Below are 19,004 nucleotides of genomic sequence, written 5' to 3'. Positions count from 1 at the left end.
AGGCTCCCCATCAAGAAGCTGCTCCAGGGCTTCAATGGAGCCAAAGAGCCAGTGGCCATGGGTGGCATCACCACATACCCCACAGGAACAGGCTCTGGCCCGGCTGTGGAGTCTGATCTAAGTTCTTTTGATGCAGATAAAAAAATCCCATCAAAGGCTGGGGGAGTGGGGAGACGTGGGGCATCGGCAGATGGTCCTTTCGCCCCCACTCCACGCAGGCAGAGCCAGGTTGCGCCAAACGGCTCCGGCAAATCAAAGCAAGCCGTGCCTCGAGGAGGGGACAACGTGCTGCTGCAATCACGAGGGGCTGGGGCTTTTTTTTTTTTTGGTTGGTTTGGGTTTTTTATGAAAGACTTTATCCACCTCCCCAAAAGTCACTGCACTGAAATCAGATCTAGGAGCCACCACAGAGGTTTGACCCTCCCCATGCTGCAGTTGAGGGACACGGGGCACTTTGCCCGGCTGCAGCCAAGAGCAGACGGTTTGCAGCAGCATCTGAGCACCTGACCTGGAGAAAGAAGGGCCTGATCCATGCACAAAACCTGGAGGATTTGTGCCTCTGGGAAAAGCAATGGGTGTGATGAGCTGAACCAGCCTCTGCTGCAAAGGTCACTTCCCACCCTGTGCCAGCCAAAACCCACTTCCCTCCCAAATGCCTCCTCCACCTCATGGGTTTAAGTGGCTTAATTAGAAGCACAGACTTATAACCAAGATAATGACATGTTATCCCTCACAGGGTTGCTGCCTTGTATAACAAGTGCCATATATGGTGCACTGTAAAGCTGCAGCCTACAAGGGAGGAATAAGTTACAGCAGCAGAAACAGTCCACGGGAGTCTTGTCTGCATGGGGACAGGGTTTGTACTTTCACCAGAGAGCATAATAAAGAGGCCAAAGAGCCACACACCCTCCTTTGAGACCAATGGGTGACGCAGCCATCACTCCTGGGACATGCCTGTCCTTGGCAATGGATGCAAAGGCATGAAGTTGGTCTTGGAGGCAGCTGGCTGGAGCAATCCCCCTTCCCACCCCAGAGTGGATGGTCCATGCTGGCAGACTTTGGGAGGAAGGGCTCAAGGGAATGGAACCAGCCTGAAAGCTTGGGAGAAATGTATCCTGCTTGCAGATGCTCACATGGATGTGCCCGCAGGGTACAGCCCTCTCCTTCAGGCCAAAGCCCCTGAGGCCCGGGCATCTCCAGCCCTGGTCATAGGAGGACTAGGGCAGAGCAAGAACAGGGCAAGCAGCACCACCTGTCCCCCACTGCTCTCCAGCCTCCATCCAAATTCAGCTCAGGGGCTTTTCTGGGCCTGATGCAGTTTGTCCACCTAATAACCTTCAAATGATCTCTCTTCCAACCCCTTGTCCAGGTTCCTCCTGAACCCACACAGACCCTCCACACGCACAGCCTGCTCTAGGTCCTTGCTTTACCTGTTGTGCGCCTGCTCCTGCCCTCATGCCATAGCCCCAGTCCTTGCACCGTCACACCAGTCCATCCCTCCCTCTATCTCCAGTCTAGCTCTGACTTTGTAGAGTACCGTATCTTTCCCCCAAGACATCTCTTTGCCAGGCTGAGGTCTCCCAGCCTACTTGGTCATTCCTCAAACAGAAATTCCTCCAGCCCTAAAGGAACAAACCCAAACCGTTGCCACTGTCACCAGGTGGATTCATGCACCAACTGAACACGGGCTGCAAGGATGTGAGGCTTTCTTTGGACTAGAAAGGGCCAAATTTTCAATTATTTCCTCCCCTCTTCCCCCAACAACAGCCCAAGATGTTACAACCGCTCAGCAAGAACCTTCCCTCCTCCTTTGCTGGAGACAGGCAAGATATTCATCAACTGCACCAGTTCATTATATAGGCCCTCCTCTTTATGTAAACACCGAAGCCTCTTTCTGTCCCTCTTCATACTTAAAAGCTCTGAACTTCCACTAAATAATTATCTTCACTGGGGGGAGAGGGGCAGCACTTTACATATCAAAGGGCTGCTTTGGAGGGATTTACAATAATTTAAGATGAAGTGGTAAATATTCTATTCACTCCAGTTCATCTCCAGTAATAATTATAATCCTATTAGCAAGGTCCCAAGAAAGTGATTGCATTATCATCTAGCGAGCATCTATGTGGATTTCTTGGAGGGGTGGGATGGGGGAGGCCATAGGCAAGTAAAGAAGTAAAAACAACAAAAGAGGCAATTGCCAGCACCTCCCCTCCCCCAGAAGGATTTGGTCTCCATTGTCCCGATGCTTCAATAGTGCTTTGCTCTGAAAATAAGAGCTTTTGAGTGCAGTAAGGGGGTGGGGCTGAAATGAGCATCTTATTCCTCTCGGTCACCCCCTGGTTCCCTTTCATGGCTGTGGGTCCCCCCGGTGCTGCTCCGGCCAACAAAGAGCACACGTTGCTGTTCCTGGCGGGCGCGGGGGGCCAGGAGCAGCGCCGCGATTAAAAGCTAATTGCTGTTTATGGGTGAGTTCTTTAGAATATCGCCCAGCATCACTGGACTTCACTGCCCACTGGTCAAGTCATGTGAGATTACTCTAATCTGTCTCCATTTCCCCCCAAAAAGGAAAAAAAGACTGGTTTTGTTTAAAAGCAGAGCAGGGAGGGGGCAGTTCTGTGAAACTCATGATTTAAGGGGGGGAGAAAAAACCCTAAACCCAGCAGGACACATGACTGAGCTAACTGGCAAACTGGGACTAAAGACTTCTTTCCAGCAGATCGCAGGGCCAACTGTCTCCGCCAAACTGTGTGTTTTATTCCTGCACCACTTTGCCTCTTACTACACCCCACTGGAGTGTTTAACTGGAATGTATCCCTGCAGGAGTGCTCCAGTTGCACCAGCGTAATCTCCTTCCCTTTCTTTCGGCACCTGAAGGCCACCAGTATAACTCCTCACCACCTCCACCAGAAGCAGGTAGCTCAGCTCTGCTCAGCCTGGCATGGATGTAAGTCAGCAGCTACTCCAGAGTTGGCATTGATGCAGGTCTGGAACAAGCTAAGATTACTTTCACAGTGTCCAAGAGTTTATTGAAAAGCAGTAGAAACATTTTTCTGTATAAATTAAACAGACAACAGCCTGAAAGGAAGGAAAGAGGAAGAATTTTAGGCATCTGCAGAGATTTCAGTGCTCACAACTCACTCCTGGGGAAAAATAAATTCTCCGGACTGCCTCTGCCTCTTACTCTATCACAACCAGAAGGATCAGCCATTTCTCTTCCCTCAAAAATTTATAGCCTTGAGTTAACATTATGTGTACTAAGCTCCTGCTATGCAAAGATTTGGTAGATCCACTTACAGATTCATTGCAAGATGAAGCTCTGCTCTCAGAGCCTCTTGCAGAGACTGCTAGTTTAACACTTGTACCAGAGACGTTAATTCTTGAACTCAGCTTTACTTGGGAAGCACTGATCCTGCCCTTCGTGGGAAGCTGAAACTAGTATCTGCTGAGCTTGGACTGGCTCAGCACCTGTGAACACAGAAGTAATGTCCCCATCCAGAAAAAAAGGCAAAGAGAGAGAGTCAAGGTCTGGAGTTATGAGCTTAACTGTAGAAAGAAATAAAAAAGGCCAAACCCAAAATGCAGCTCTTGCAAGGCTTTTGCTACCTCAGAGTAGGCTTAAGCAAAGGAAGCCTGGCTTGGATGAGACTTAAAAGCCGATAAAGAAATCATAGCTGCCAAGACATCCAAAACACATCCATGGTACCCAGGTGACAGAAGTGCCTCCTGCAGCAGAGGACATGGGGCCAACACGGCTATCACTTGGCTTCAGCCAACCCCAGGGACCCAGATCACAGGGGTTTGGCTTCAGGTCCAACAGGAGAACCACCAGGTTGTTCCCTACAGCTCCCATCACAAAGCCCACCACTTGCCGTCAGCTCTCTCGCCACGCAACAGCGGCTCAGCCACGTCCAAGTGGCACCAGTGCCCACCACTCACACCACAGCCTCTTCTCTCTCAACCTTTCCCTGCCATCAAGGCTCAGCCACAACCATCAACACAGCAGGAGGATCAGCCAGTGCTGGCGGTGTTCGGCCATCAGCAACGCACCCACCAGCCCAGCCCAGAGTCCATAGCCCCAGCCTGCTCCCACACCCACCAATTTGCTCTCTTAATTTGCAGCAATGGCACTCATCCTCTCAAAGATGTTACGAGCCCACAGGCACTGCTACTCACTAGTCTTGTGGACATCTCTCCTCCTCATAGGTCTTGGGAAAATGCTTCCTTGCAGCAAAGGGAGCAATCTCTATCAGGTTAAACCCCATGGACATGGGGATTTGGGGGAGGCAGAAGTGAGTGTTGAGGTACACAGAGCTGGCACTGCAGACTGCGTACAGCTTGCTGGCTTTCAGCTGGTGTTCCAGAAGCACATGTTTCAAGAATTAGATGCCCAAACCAAACAGCACCGTGACTCATCCAAGAGCCAAACCACCCATCACTGCACATGGAGCAGAGCACCCTCCTGGCTCCCCCAAAGGGATGCACTGTGGGGCTGGACCCCACACCTGGCACAGGACACCCCTTTACCCATGATCTGTCACACCGGAGCACCCCGGGGCTCCCGCCCCTGGCTAGGACACCAGGAGGTATTCCTAACCCAGGTAGCCCGTGGGAGGTTATCCCATCAGCCTCTTCCCTACAGTACCTGCTCCTCAAGGCCCTTCTCCAGGGACCCGTTATGCCATATGCTGGTGGTGGGGAGCCCAGTGAGCAGACTACATCTTGGTTTGGACCCAAAGGAGACGTCTAATGCAGGGGGAGATGGTCACTTCATGTACCCCCTACTCATCTGTACGCCAGCTATGCACCGCTGCAGTATTCCTGTAGCCATGCTGCAATAGGAAGAAGTTTCCCAGAAAAGGCTTTGGTTCAAGAGAAGCAACCCCTGGTTGGGTCCATTCTAGGGTGGGGGGTCCATAGGGTCTATATGGATATGGATTTTTATGGCACATATAAATTGACTTGCTGGTTAAGTAAGCACACAGTGACCACTGCAGCAGCCTCTCTCTAACCACCAAAAGCAGCTGGATGCAGGTGGCCAATCCTGGTACACCAAGGCTGAATGTGCAGAAACACCAAAAAAATTTCTGCCCAGGACAGGACTACAAGGAGATGAACTTCATCACCCCTTCCCACACTGTCCCACTCCCCTGGGGCACTGCCAAGCCACTGCATTTCACCTGCTCCAGTTTTGCTAGAAGGGGGAAAAAAAACCCAACCCAATCCACAAACCAAAGAGCCAACCCCAAACTAAATGTTGCACAAGTCAACAGCCACTGAACAAAACCGACCCAGCAAGATACCGGCAGGACCACGTTCCCCTATTGCCACATTCATAAATCACAGCCCTGCTGAGAGGTCTTTTGTGTTTTCCCCCAACACAGAAATTAATGCCCTAATCTGTGTGTCTGCAGAGGCAGGTAACAAGTCACGCTGATAATGCCGCCCTTTGTTAAACACCCATGTGAGCAGTCCAGCGTTTGCACAGGGAGGTCTTTGCTTGCCACCTTGACACGCATTTCTCCTAATCAAGCCCAGCCTTCCTGTGCTGGGGCTTTACAGCTGCGATTAGAGGAAAAAGCCTCCCGATAAGCCCCGGAGCCCCTTTCTGCCCTGAGCGACGCCCCAGCTTGCAGCCCTTCGCTCACAACCGATACTGGGGGAGCATGCCAGCAATTCATCTGCCCTCAGGGTAAGACATGCCAAAGGGGGGCTTAAACCACTGTGCTGGGTTAAAAGCCCCAAAAGGGACTAGCGCCAGTGGCAGCTGTGTGACAGCTCTGCTCCCGCTCCTCTTCCTCACCGTGGGCATAGCAAAGCAGGGAGGGGAGCAGGGAAACTGCTTTATTCCCCCAGCAGCGCTTTCCTCCGGGCACTGAGGGCTCTTGGAGCATCTTCCACATGATGGCTGAGCCAGAGCCCGCTAGCTCCTCCACAGCACGTGGGAGGGGAGCTCTCAGGGTGGCAGGATCAGGGCAGATTGAAACAAGCCTTGAGACAGATATACATCTACAGGTCTTCAAAAAAGCCATGTGGGATCTCTAGGAATCCACCTTCTGCACCTAAGGGGATCCTGTGAACATCCAGTACCACCTGAACAGCAGAGGCCTTTGAAACTACAGCTCAGACAGCAGCCAGCTTTCCATTTTCACTATGGAAAAAAGAAAGTTACAATTTTCTTCTGCCCTTTTCGATAATGCATGCATGTTCCTAACATAGGCCAAGTGATGCCAGCAAGCTGCTGCCAAACCCCAGCTGCATGACTCCACCTGCCTCTTCAGCAACACCCAAACCAGCCACGTAACTGTGCAGCCCCAATGTTCCTCCTTGACTGTCTTAAAGATAAGCCAATGTCCCCTCTGACCATCAGAGGATGGGTCACGTTCCCGGTGGCCAGTAATGGCAGTGAAGAACAAACTCATCAGAGGATGAGCTATGTGGGAAGGAGCCCAGCCAAGTAAGCATGTCCTGTACTCACCAGCTGGCTGCTCATTACCCTGAGCATCCCATTGAGTGGGTCAAGAATTTAACATTGGTTTAGACTTTATTCCAAGCTGAGCCACTCAGTTGATTGGGCAATCCCAAGCACAAATACAGGCTGGGCAGAGAATGGATTGAGAGCATGCCTGAGGAGAAGGACCTGGGGATGTTGGTTGATGAGAAGCTCCACATGACCCGCTAGTGTGTGCTCACAGCCCAGAAAGCCAACCGTATCCCGGGCTGCATCAAAAGAAGCGTGACCAGCAGGTCGAGGGAGGGGATTCTCCCCTCCGCTCTCATGAGACCCCACCTGCAGTACTGCATCCAGCTCTGGGCCCCCAACATAAGAAGGACATGGACCTGTTGGAGCGAGTCCAGAGGAGGGCCATGAAGATGATCAGGGGGCTGGAGCACCTCTCCTATGAAGACAGGCTGAGAGAGTTGGGGTTGTTCAGCCTGCAGAAGAGAAGGCTCTGGGAAAAACCTTATAGCGGCCTTCCAGTACCTAAAGGGGGCCTACAAGAAAGCTGAGAGGGAGTTTTTACAAGGGCATGTAGTGACAGGACAGGGGGTAATGGCTTTAAACTGAAAGAAGGTAGATTTAGATTAGATATTAGGATGAAGTTCTTCACTGTGAGGGTGGTGAGGCACTGGAACAGAGAAGCCATGGGTGCCCCATCCCTGGCAGTGTTCAAGGCCAGGTTGGATGGGGCTTTGAGCAACCTGGTCTAGTGGAAGGTGTCCCTGCCCATGGCACAGGGGGTGGAACTAGATGATCTTTAAGGTCCCTTCCAACCCAAACCATTCTATGATTCTATTAATTAATTTATGACAGTCTCCTGCCTCTTCCCAGCAAGGGAAGGGTGGCACCAACCACGACCCGAACCATCGGCAATCTGGACACTGGCCCAGTCAGTGTGTCTCCCATTGGGATGAGCTATATTTGCTACCCGCTGGAACAAAAGGCCTGACAAATTAATACACGGGTGATCCTCTCAGTACTGATCCCTAAATGCATTTTAACACAAATGGGATTGTCACCTCAACTCATTTGTTAATGGATTAGTGATTTAGACTCATAAAGCAGTAGCACTGGAAATTAAGATTGCTCCACAGTAAACAGACCAGGGCAGCTGAGTAAGAAGCATTTGTCCAGAATGGGATTTTTTTTCCCCAACATCTCCAATCAGGCCAGTATGAACTTCCTGAGTCTCTCCCTATCCTTTTCACCCCCCCCCCCCCCAAAAATAAAAAACAGAAAATAAAATAACTTCCAGGACAAAGAAGCAGCATGCCCACTGAGGCAACTGAGCTACAGGTTCATGGTGCTACCACATCCCAATGCAGGTCCCCAGCAATGCTGCAGGACTCAGGGTAGTGCAGAAGGAACCAAACCAGCCTTGGGAAGGAGTGAAACTCCCAGCAAAGGAGGGAGACAGGCACCAATTAGGGAAACATGAAGGAGCAGGTCTGTCTGCAGACTCCCCTCCTGCCCCAGTCATTACATGGGAACATGATGTAGTCATAAACAGTCAACAAAATACAGTCAAGAGCTCTTTAAAGAGCAGGCTCAGCTGGTGGAGATGCTCTGCTGCAAGTACAACAGATGCAAAGCACTGCTTCTAATTAAAAAGGTATTCATGTAATTAGAGACTTCACATTGCCATACCAATGATTTGATCTAGTCCAGCACACTCACTCAAGCTGTATTTAAGAGGGCTCTCCATGCTTGCTTTCCACTTCTGACTACTTGGGTTGTCTTTCTTTGTAACCCTGCCCACCTCTTAACACCCCACAGGCTGCGATGGCAGGTCCACGGCTACAGTGGCAACCAGAAAGGACCTTATGGAGCAAAACCACGCATGTCAAAATCCAGCATCGACCTTCAGCATCCCACCCTGCTTCCATTGAGAGCCGATTTCCTTCCAGAGACGGTGATAGGGCTGAATTATCCCATAGTCCTTCAAGCCCTACTACATAAAGACCACAGTGGGCCGGTCTGCTAAGGCCTTGGAGCACAACCCAAGTGAAATGACTTTTCTCTGAACACTGAGGACTCTGAATGAGAGCTATTGTTATTCAGATGAAACCAAGTGTCAGATTAACAAATCAATGGGCATAAGAGATATAAAATGGGTTACCATTGAAGCCTTTCAAATACCCAAACATATGGATGAACCAATCGTGAATTGTAATTGACTCACTCGCACCTTTGATCTCTACACCCTTGGGTTCCCAAAGAGACAGCCCAGCCCCCTCAGACCCGGACTGAACTGATTCAGGACTCCATTGTGAGCCCTCACAAAGTCTTTTCTCTCTGCCTCCATCTCCTGGATGTAGATACAGCCTGGCACTTGGAAACTGAGACAAGACAGCTCTGCCTCAGAGAGCCAGGGAGCTGGACAACCTGCATTACCCAAACGCAACCTCTTGCAGGAGCCCATCAACCCTGGGCACCTCTTCCCAGCAGCCCCCATCCCCGGTGGTGGCCCTCGTTCAACTGGATGTGCAGGAGGAGATGGCCAGGGGAGCAGCAGAAGAGGCCCCAGAGCAAGCACGGGCAGCGCGGATGCTCACTCCCCCGCTACTCCCAGAGCCGGCCCTGGGGTGTGTTCAGTTTTCCAAGGATTTCACTGTGCACAGCCAAGGATCAGACTTTGCTGATGGGTTTGTGGCATGCACGTGCCCCAACTGCAAAACCCAGACTGATCTGGAAGTGCTGAAAGCTGCTCTGCTCTTCTCCAACTACCTCAACAGCGCATATCACCTATGCTTGATTAAGAAACACAATTTTAAATTTTCCTGGGGTGTTTCTGCAGCTACATTAAAAGTAACCTGGAGTTTAAACTAAACATTATGTGTAAATTTTTACTTTTGGGATTGGAGTGAGTTTTGACCAGTTTTAGATAGATGCAAGAGAAAAAAACCAAAGAGCATCAGTTTTGGCACCACACAAATCTCAGATCCACAGGAGTCACAAGGCAAGAATTTGTGCAGGTTGTTTCAAGCCTCATTACAAATTTAAGTTGCTGTAGCTCTTCTAGGAAACCCAGCCCAGCTTATTGTTCCACCTCCATGCTGCAAACCCCCCACAAACATTCTTTCTGTGGAGGTTTTAACCCCACACTGAAGTTTCCCCACCATCATGTGGGATGCTCCACTCTTGCTATACTGAGCCTCAAAGCAACAGGAGTCTTGAAAATGCTTGCTGCCAAAGGCAAACCCCAGTAGCTATTCCCAGCACTAAGCTATTCCCAGCATCAGGCACCGATATAGAGTGAAGTGATCCCCACGGGGAGGGCACAGACTTTGCACGTGTCCTTTCCTCCAGCCCCAGCAAGAGGACTGGGTTTGATGGGGGAACTGGGTGAGCCAGGGAATCCCCTAGGGCAGGCGTTGCTCTGCCCCCATCATTTTTGGGCTCAGACCCAGTTGTGCAGCTGCGTAACCCAACTGGTAAGCCTTGCTGGGATGGCTGAGCGTGTGACAACTGCAGGGCTCACCCGCAGAGGAACCGAGGAAGGAGAAGACCGTGGGGAGGAAGGCAGGCGAGAGGAAACTCCCGGGCTCTTAATCTGCTTTAGGACCACATGAGCTTGCTGTTTATATATAGCTTAATTAATTATTACACTGCATTTAGCAGTGTGACCTTGAAATCGTCTCTGGGGGGAGCCAGCAGCCGCGGTGCAGCCAGGGCAGCCAGCCAAGGCGCCGGTGTGTGCCGAGACACTCGCGCGGGGCAGGCTGCTCCTCCCGCGCGTCCGGCTGTCCGGGCAGCGCCAGCCTGTAATTACGAGGCTTCGGAGCAGACAGCGGCTCCCAGTCCCTCTCGGCTTGCAGCAAACCCAGGTTGAAACCCTAACCGGCTATTCCACTTCTGCTCTGGCAAGGCTGATATCTTCTCCCAAGGCTTCGTTCGCTGCTCAACACCCCCTACTAGCTATTCCCTCTGCTTTTCAAAATGCCATGCAGACAGCCCAAGGCTCATTAGCTACCAGACCGGCTCAAGAGGGAAATTAAAAAAAAAACACAAAAAAAAACCCAAAAAAACAAAACTACAAGCTTTGTCTTAAGTTGCAACAAGTTCAGCGCACAGTGCTGGGGAAGAGGGAAGGAGACGGACTTGCTAAGCTCTTCCTCGAGAAGGGGCAATGCTCAGCCTGTTTGGCTCTTAGGCAGCTCACTTTGCTCAGTCCAGCTGCAGTGAAGCCAGGGCAGATGTTCAGGGATGTCTACAGGCACCCACCAAGCCCACCGCCCTGCTGCTCCCAGGTGAGACCTTCGGGAACTTCCCCCATCTCAACCCACTTGCGGAAGAAGGGGACAGATCCGGCTCCGTTCCAGCACAATTCCTTAAACGTGGCACCGGAGGCGGGTGCAGGGGGTTCAGAGCAGAGAGGCACGGCGTCTCAGCAATGCCTTCACCCCAACGCGCAGAGACACAGGGCACAGCAAAGCCATGGGGTCCCTCCACAATTCACATTTAGCAGCTGCATTCTCAGCCCTGCATATAAACCAGCTGAGGACCACGTACAGCCACTGCGGGGACCAAAGGGCTGAGACACACCTGCTGTTTACTCCAGCACCTCCTGCTTTCATTCCAAGTCTAATACACCTGTAAAAAAAAAACAAACCGAAGGCATGCCAAAGCAGCAGGCCTTGCCAGTTCTTAAACAAATATTTAATAGCTCAATGAAGCAGCAAAGCACGTTGTTAATAAAACGCCGGGGTTTCGTCCTCCCCCTAGTGACGGGAAGATCTCTGCACCGAGCCACAGCATCGCCCGGGCTCAGCCGCCCGCTGCAGCCCCACAGACCCAGCTCCAAATCAAAAATACTAATGCAATTTAACCCCAGTGCAATGCCAGTGCATTCTGCTTCTCCCGCATTTAATCACTTTCACCAAATCAGCAGTTTTCTGAAGATTTCCCACCCGTCCACGTGCCACTCGCCTGTACTTTGTAGACTTTCAAGTTTTAAGACAAGTTTGCATTCAATACTCGAGACAGATTGCAAGCTGGGGGCTTTAATATAGAGATTGTCTAGCTGCTTTATCAAAGTTAATCATTGTAGTGGATTTTGGCTTCTGTGGAGACATTTTCTGCACCCACAGGCACATGGACAGATGCCAAGGGCCTGATCCTGGAGCCTTCCCCAGGCAGGGCTTTGGATTGCATTAAACACAGCCAAGTTTAGGGACCTAGTCCAGTCTTGGCCACCAGCATGCTGCTGAAGACTCATCTCCTCATCAGAGCCAACCCCCCACGTGAAAAGTGTATTGTTTAAAGAGAATCAGTGTTTCTACTCCAGCTGCGCTCAGTATTGCCGGACCGTGGTTGTGGCAACTAAGGATTTGGCCTTGCATTCACTTTCAGCAAGGGATGTATAAAATATATACATCCACCTATAATATTACACATCGGCATATAAAATGAAAGCCCATGCACAATTCTCACTTTCTTCTGGAAGAGCTGCCTGCTGGGCTGCCAGGAACGCACACCGGAGGGGAAAGGCCGTGCCAATTCAAGAGAGAGGTTACAACTGCTCGTTTTTATTATAAACTAACCACTTTGGTGGATTTGCAGAAGTCCCCAGCAGTACTAGCTGAGACGACTGGCCAGATTACAGCTCTGGTCTTACAAATTTTAGCAGCACAAGATTTACAAGAAGGCAAGGAGAAGGGAGGATGACCCCCTCCAGCAAAGGTTAGCAGAGCCAAGCTCCTTGGGTGATGCTGTACAAAGTCACGTCGAGAGCAGGGTTAGCCTCGCGTGGCCCTGCATCCGAGACTGGCTGCAAATTAAATTCTGGGTCAGATCCTCTGCTGCCATGAAGTGCGACAACTCTCTTGAAGCCAGCACTAAGTCACAGCGTCCCTCAGTAGAGATGTTCTTTCTCTGTCCCTTTTCTGTAGGGAGAGGAGGAAACAAAACTGCTTTTGAAGCAGGCTAGTTCCAGGGTATTTCTGAGGAGGTTAACACAGATGTAAAGCATTTAGCAGAACACGGCATTATTTTTCTCTAAATAAAGCTCTCTCTTCCCTGCTGCTCACCACGTGGCAGGGCGCTGCCATGCTCACATATTTTAACAGAAGAAATTTAAAAAATTGAATAATTCATTTACTAGAAGTCAGAGTGAGGTCTTCTGCCGGCAGCACTTCTACACTTATTTTCCTCTAACATTCCCACCAGCATCATCTAAACCCCCAACCACCCAAGTTTCTGATCCTCTCTGAATGACTCCCAAGACAGGACCACACGTGGTTGCAGAGATGGGACGCAAGGTGTTGCAGGTCAGCAGCCAAGTAAGCCAGCTCACAGCTTCCCACACACTCCTTCTCACCCCTCAATGGCCCTCGCCCCCTCCCAGTATGAGGGCACCACATGCAAAATCACCATCACCAAGTCCATTTTCCTCCTCCATCTACAGAGCTATTACAATAGGAAAATCGCCATGGGGAATGCTTGAAGCCAACGTGGTACCAGGAGAGGTTACCTCCATCCCATCACTTTTATGGACAAACTAAGGTCTACTGCACATCATGTCTGAGCAGTCCCTGCCATCCCCAGGCAGAAAGATGCGGTCCTGACCTTGGCTTCCTCCTCTCATCTGACCCACAGCACGATGCAATGCCCTTCCCAACCTGCCTCTGGGCTCCTTGCAACCACCTCCAGTCCAGGAGCAACTCTGTAATGGCAAAGCTATGCCACCAGTAACCCCCCCCACCCTGAATTAACCCCTCCTTCCCTCTGAGCCTGCTGATAATCAATACGTTTCATCATGGGAGCCCTTGTTTCTATTAAGAAAGTCAAGATAAGGTCCATTTACTCAGTTGCCTTCCAGCTGCTGCTGGTGACGGCTGCTGGGCTGAGCTCCTTTAAAAAGCACATGGTGTTTCTCTCGAGCTAATTAAGAAACACACAGCGAGCTGCTGAAAGACCTGAAATTGCAACGGCGTGGGCAAGCCCCGGTACAGTCATCAGCAGCAAGTCAGGACCCAGCACAGCACTTAGTCATTTCACAAACCAAGGAAGAAGCCTCTCCTCCAGCCCCTCCTCACACACCACATGGTGACAACAGGTAGCAGCCGATAGCCCCTGACCTCCTAATTACACCACTGAAATAACGTGCCCTGCTATTTATTGTTCTTTGAGCCCATATGTTAACTGTCCTGCACGGCCCTGGCTGATTCATTATCCCCTGAACCCATTGATCACCCATGGTCATACCACCAGAAGAGATGAACGCTCACGCTGAATGATCACTAAATTAGACTTCTTCCTACTTGGGATAGATTAATAGCACCGAACCCAGGCTCAAGCAGACAGAGCAGTTTAGCAAGCGAGGTCTGATGGTAAGACAAGTCCATGATCAGGCCAGGTTGGAAATACAGCTCAAAAGAATGGTGGTTCGGGTAGAGTTTTTATAGCCACTGCATCCAGGGCTTGCTGGATGCTTTTAAAAACAAAGCCTTCACTGGAAGCGCCTTGAGGTATCCAAAGCTTGGTGTGTGTTACAGACATCTGCCACAGCCCACTTGAAAAGAAAAAAAAAAATAAATAAATCCCAAACCCAGAGTCAAGCCCGTGGGTTTTCATTCCCATCATTTTCATGCCAAGAAGAAGCACAACGTTCCCCAGCACGCCGCGCGGTGCTGCGCTAACGCGATTAGCCAGGCAGATCCACCATCCACATAAGTCACCCCCAATGCATGGTCAACTTCGAAAAGTTCAGCAGCTCAACAGGTGAGGCCATGAAACCCGATCACGGCAGACAATGTCGTCCCCCCCCCAGCGTCGTGCTGGGAAGAACTTGTCACGTGCGTCATATCGGGCAACATGCTTGAAACGGAGCAGCGCGCTGAAACCCCAGCAACACGAATAATCTTTGCCATCTGTTTGAACAACTCAACCCTCCTCAGATCTAAAGGAATGATCCCATGCAAACACAAGGGCCTCGCTGACTGATTATAACAGCCCAGCCCTTCTTTTTTGGGGCCATTTTCTTCCAAACTTTGCGCAGCAGCTAAGGCAATGTCATGGGGAGCTGCTACAACGGCCAAGGGGGCACTGAACCCTGTGCAAGTGTCAAGGGGACCGTTAAAAGTCCCCACTCACTTAAGTGCAACACAATGCAAGGTCAGTAGTTGATTTTTAAATTTTTTTTTTACATCAAGGAAACAAAATCTCAACGGGAAAGCTGCTTGGCAAAGCCATCCCAGAGAATGCAACTGTCCTTTAGGATACGCTCATTCCAACCCAACGCAGCTCACGGGAATGCGCTGGAGGAACCGGTCTTTGCTCAGATACGGTCATTTGCACTCTAAGTCTGGTTGGGAGAATCAAGACCGTTCCCAAACTTCCTGGGGCCAATGAACCTTGCGACACCCGGCGGAAACAACACGTCGAGTTTTGCAAGCACCTGGTTGTGTCCGTGCCGACACCTCCGTGCTGCCGGATCCGTGTCCCACCAGGGAGGCTGCGAAGCTCAGTGGCAATTACGTGGCAGGCGTTAAACCCTCGCTACCACTGTAAAGTCGGGATTTAGAGAAAAACGGGCAAATGCAGGGGCAAAATCCTGCCTTGCTCAAGATCTGCCCTTGGTTCAGCAAGGCTTTCACTCCTGAACTTTTAACCAACATCACCTTGTCGTTCCCCTGCTCCCAGCCTGGCCCATTGCAAGCATCAGCACTGCACTGCTTGCACCGCCCCACACTGCTTGGGGCAAAAAAAGAGGCTCCTGGGGAAAAATAAAAAAATGAGGAAGTTTCTCATGGTTCAGGAATTGCTGTGAAGCAGCACTTTGCACATTAAGGTCCCCAGTGCTTATTTAGGTGATTGGGGAGTTTAAGAAATGCATGTCTGAAGCTGTTTATTGTACACCACCGCACCGTGGGGCCTGATCCTGCTGACCCAAACCACCCAGTCTCAGCATGGAGAATGAATTAAGGCAGCTTGGAAATAGCAGGAAGATGGGAGCCCCAGCATTTTAAGAATTCTCCCACCCAAAAAAAGGAAAAAGAAAAAGAGGTCTCCCATCTGTGCGGCTAGAGGCAGAGGAGCTCAGGCTAGCACCGCTATCGAGGTTACAGCCGGCGTAGCCATGGCACGGGGTTTCATAGCAGAGGGCTTCAGACTCGAAATATAAATCAATGATGTTGAGTGGGGCTGGGAACGCTCAGCCCATGGCAGGAGGGACTGGGTACTACAGCCCACTGGGCCTAAAATGATTAAAAAAAGAAAAAAAAAAGACCCCCCCCAAACACATAACACTAGTGACGTGATCTTTTTTTCTTACCTTACATTAATTATAGGACAACAGGCTTTTAAGCCTCTAGTATATTTAAAAATGGATCACTGTTGCATGAAATAAGAAAGGAAATAAAAAAAATTCAACAACTGATTTTCTAGGCTTGCAAGAAACACTTCCCCCCCCTCAACCCATATAGTAAACCCCTAAGAAAACAACTTCCCAACGGGCTGCCAGGCAGGCTGTTTGTCCGGGCAGCCGGACACATGCGCGCACAGGCTACAGAGCTGAGCTCCTTACTGCTGCAAAGAGGAAACTTCTTTATTATCCAAAAATTCCAGGCGCTACTTAAAATTAGTTTGCAATAGTGGCTGGATCCCGTTTCTCCTCTGTCATGGTACATATTTTCACTTGAAGCAGTTAACATGCTGTATTCATTACCGGGGGGAAAACCCCGCAATGTGCGTACAGAAGTTATTTCCATTAGATTTCTAGCTATCTCACTATTGAAAAATCAATTTAATTTTTCCCTCTTTTCCCTCTGCTTTTTAGGAAATGTGATCAGCACCACTTGATGCTATTTTGCCTTTCACACAAAGGGAAAAAAAAACCAAACAGATTTCATTTCACTTGACAGAAAATGGAGCAAGAAAAAAAGTTTGCATTCCCTCCTTCAAAAGTTATTTTCTATAGATGAAAACTTTAGACAGAGATAAGTAGTTAATAAATATGATGAAATGCAAATAGCCCAAAACATAAGCCTTCATCAAGCTAAATAAGCAAATTTGTGATGCCTTGTGCCTCTCAGAAATCTGAAAAAAAAAAGTTACATTAGAACACTTCATTATATGGCAGGAACAACTTAAACAAACAAACAAAACCTCCTAACAGATATGACCAAATTTAGCCGGAAACCAGTCGAATAAAATGTACTTTCACTGAGACGTGGGTAAAAAATTGCATGTCCATCTTTTCAAAGCTAGGCAATTGCATTTAAACTGCAAGGACCGGGTGCTGAGAACACAAGTAACTCCCCCTGTTCCAAAGTTCAGTCAATTTGTGCAAAATCCTCTGAAAACAGACAAGGCTTGCCCAGCTCACTGCGCTACGGCTGGCACAGCAGATATTTTATAGCATTTTTAATCTGATTTTATTGGGCCATTAAAAAGAAAATACAAACACATCTCCTTATTGACATTAAGATAATAAATAAAAGTCTCATTAGAGCTTGGAGAAATAAGCACACTCTTGAGGAGCGTGGAGAAGCCAAGATTCGCTGAAGTCAGTGGGAGTTTTGAGCCATATAGTCTCTGATTTCTAGCGCTGAAATTTATAGGAACAAACTTCTGCCATCTAATTCAAATTGAAGTTAGAAATAACGCACAATTACCAAATCAGCAGACAAGTTGTTTGAGCAAATACATCCTCCCCCCATATATTTTGCATTATTTAGTCGTCCCGTGTCCCTCCCCCCCCTCCCGCAATTGATCCGGGTCCTGGTCCTGCATACAAACACGCTCCGATCCTCAGGGTGAATCATACCCGAGTGATTTCAAGACCTTCAGCATCACGTACCGCTCACTGCTTGGGAGCATCAGCACTCAGACCTGAAGATCTGTCGGATTTCAGTTAAAACACCCCTTTTGCAAAGACGCTATCTAATAACATAGCAGTGTGTTTGCAGGGATAGGGCCCACGCTACTTAAAATTAAGCAGCTGATAAGGTGAAACTTTAAGAAGTTACATGCAACTTTGATGCCAGCTTCTCCAAATTTAAAAATAACGTGTAGCCTTTAAATATTGACTTTCGCCCACTGCATCTGGGATAACAGATTAACATAATCATAAGCATTATTCTCTCCTTCTCCCCTTCCACCTCTTACTTGTAAAAGATTAATCAACCATTTTATGGTCTAATTTAGGTGCCTAATTAAAAACAGAGTTCAACACGTACACACCATTTTGCTAATAAATCCTGACAGGTCTTCTGTTACATGCAAGTTCTCCTTTCAAAACGCGATTTTAATATTTTTTTTAAAACCAACTGAATTTATAAAGATTTCATCTTAGTTGCTACGGGACAACACTCTGCATCCTCCACCAAAATTCTAGAATTTCATAAAACGAAAGTGCTTTCAAAAATGACTTCCTCCTCGCCAGATCTTATCCTGCATTCATTTCACTAACTGCTGAGGGATGGCAACATTAAAAAAAGAGACATAAACCTAATCGGACTTGCAGGGTGGGAGTTTCAAGACTACAAAGCGGTTAAAATTCAGAACTTCACAGCTCCCATCTAGCTTCAAAGTTTCCAGCTCTGCTCGTTTAGTATTCCTGTAAACACTCAGCAGAAAGACGTAGTCGAAATATTCTTGATAAAGGAACTTCACTCATAAAAGGATGAGGAGAAACATAAATGCGGTTCGACCCCGTGCCCGGCGTCCCACCAGAGCTGGGGAGCACCCATCGCCTCCCGTGCACAGACATCCCATCCCATCACGCGTGGGGCTGCTCCTCGCAAAATTCCTTCTCCATCCACCCTTGCAGGATGCAACCCCGTAATTTATAATTTCTCCCCAGCCAAAAAAGTTTCATCCCGTCCCCAAAGCACACGTTACACCGTCGCACATCGCACCGCTATCTTATCCCCAGCGCTAAGCTGGAAATTGCAAGCCTGAGCAATTTATCAGCTATAAAGCTGATTACAGTGGTAGGAGAAAGTTTAACGGGGAAAGAGCCCTGCGAAGCGATCGAGGAAGTTTCATCTCGAACGCGGAGCTGCCGCCGCGCTCCCAGAAGGGGTCAAACCCCCCCAAAACCTGCCTTTGCCGGGGGCAGGACCCTGCCCAGCCGTGTCCCCCGACCCGAAGGGGATTTCGGACGTGCCAGCCATCCCTCAGCAACACCCCAACCCGAAGGGAAAAAAAACATACGGTCCAGCAAAAGCCCTGGGAGCCCAACGAAATAAGAGTGTTACAAAAAAAAAAAAAAATTATTAAATTAATATTTAACCTTTATTTCAAGATGAAATACGCTGCGGCTAGCACAAAGCCTGCAAACCCCCCGCCGGCGCTTGGGCTAACGGGGAAAGCAAGTTCCGCGCCGGGGCTGGGGTTTTTGGGTGGGTTTTTTTTTTTTCGGGGTTGCTTTTTCGAAAGCGGGGGTGCGTGTATTTAGCGGAACATTGACATTTCGCCCCGGGCGCTCCCCCGACCTGCTCCGGAGCCCAAGCCGGGCGCCCCCCGCGCAACCCCCGCACCGCGCACCTCCCCGCCGGGG

General features: G+C 49.5%; 1 protein-coding gene across 1 annotated transcript in view; it reads right to left on the bottom strand.

Annotated features, from left to right (window-relative positions):
• The window catches only part of HS3ST3B1 (heparan sulfate (glucosamine) 3-O-sulfotransferase 3B1), a 28,102-nt gene that overhangs the window by 8,660 nt on the left and 438 nt on the right, over positions 1-19,004 (bottom strand). The gene's annotated exons all lie outside the window — the stretch shown is intronic.

Source organism: Haliaeetus leucocephalus, unplaced genomic scaffold (assembly GCF_000737465.1).
Source record: "Haliaeetus leucocephalus isolate CR32 unplaced genomic scaffold, Haliaeetus_leucocephalus-4.0 Scaffold657, whole genome shotgun sequence".
Lineage (NCBI taxonomy): Eukaryota > Metazoa > Chordata > Aves > Accipitriformes > Accipitridae > Haliaeetus > Haliaeetus leucocephalus.
The sequence above is the reverse complement of the archived record's forward strand: the minus strand, read 5'-3'. Positions and strand labels throughout refer to the sequence as shown.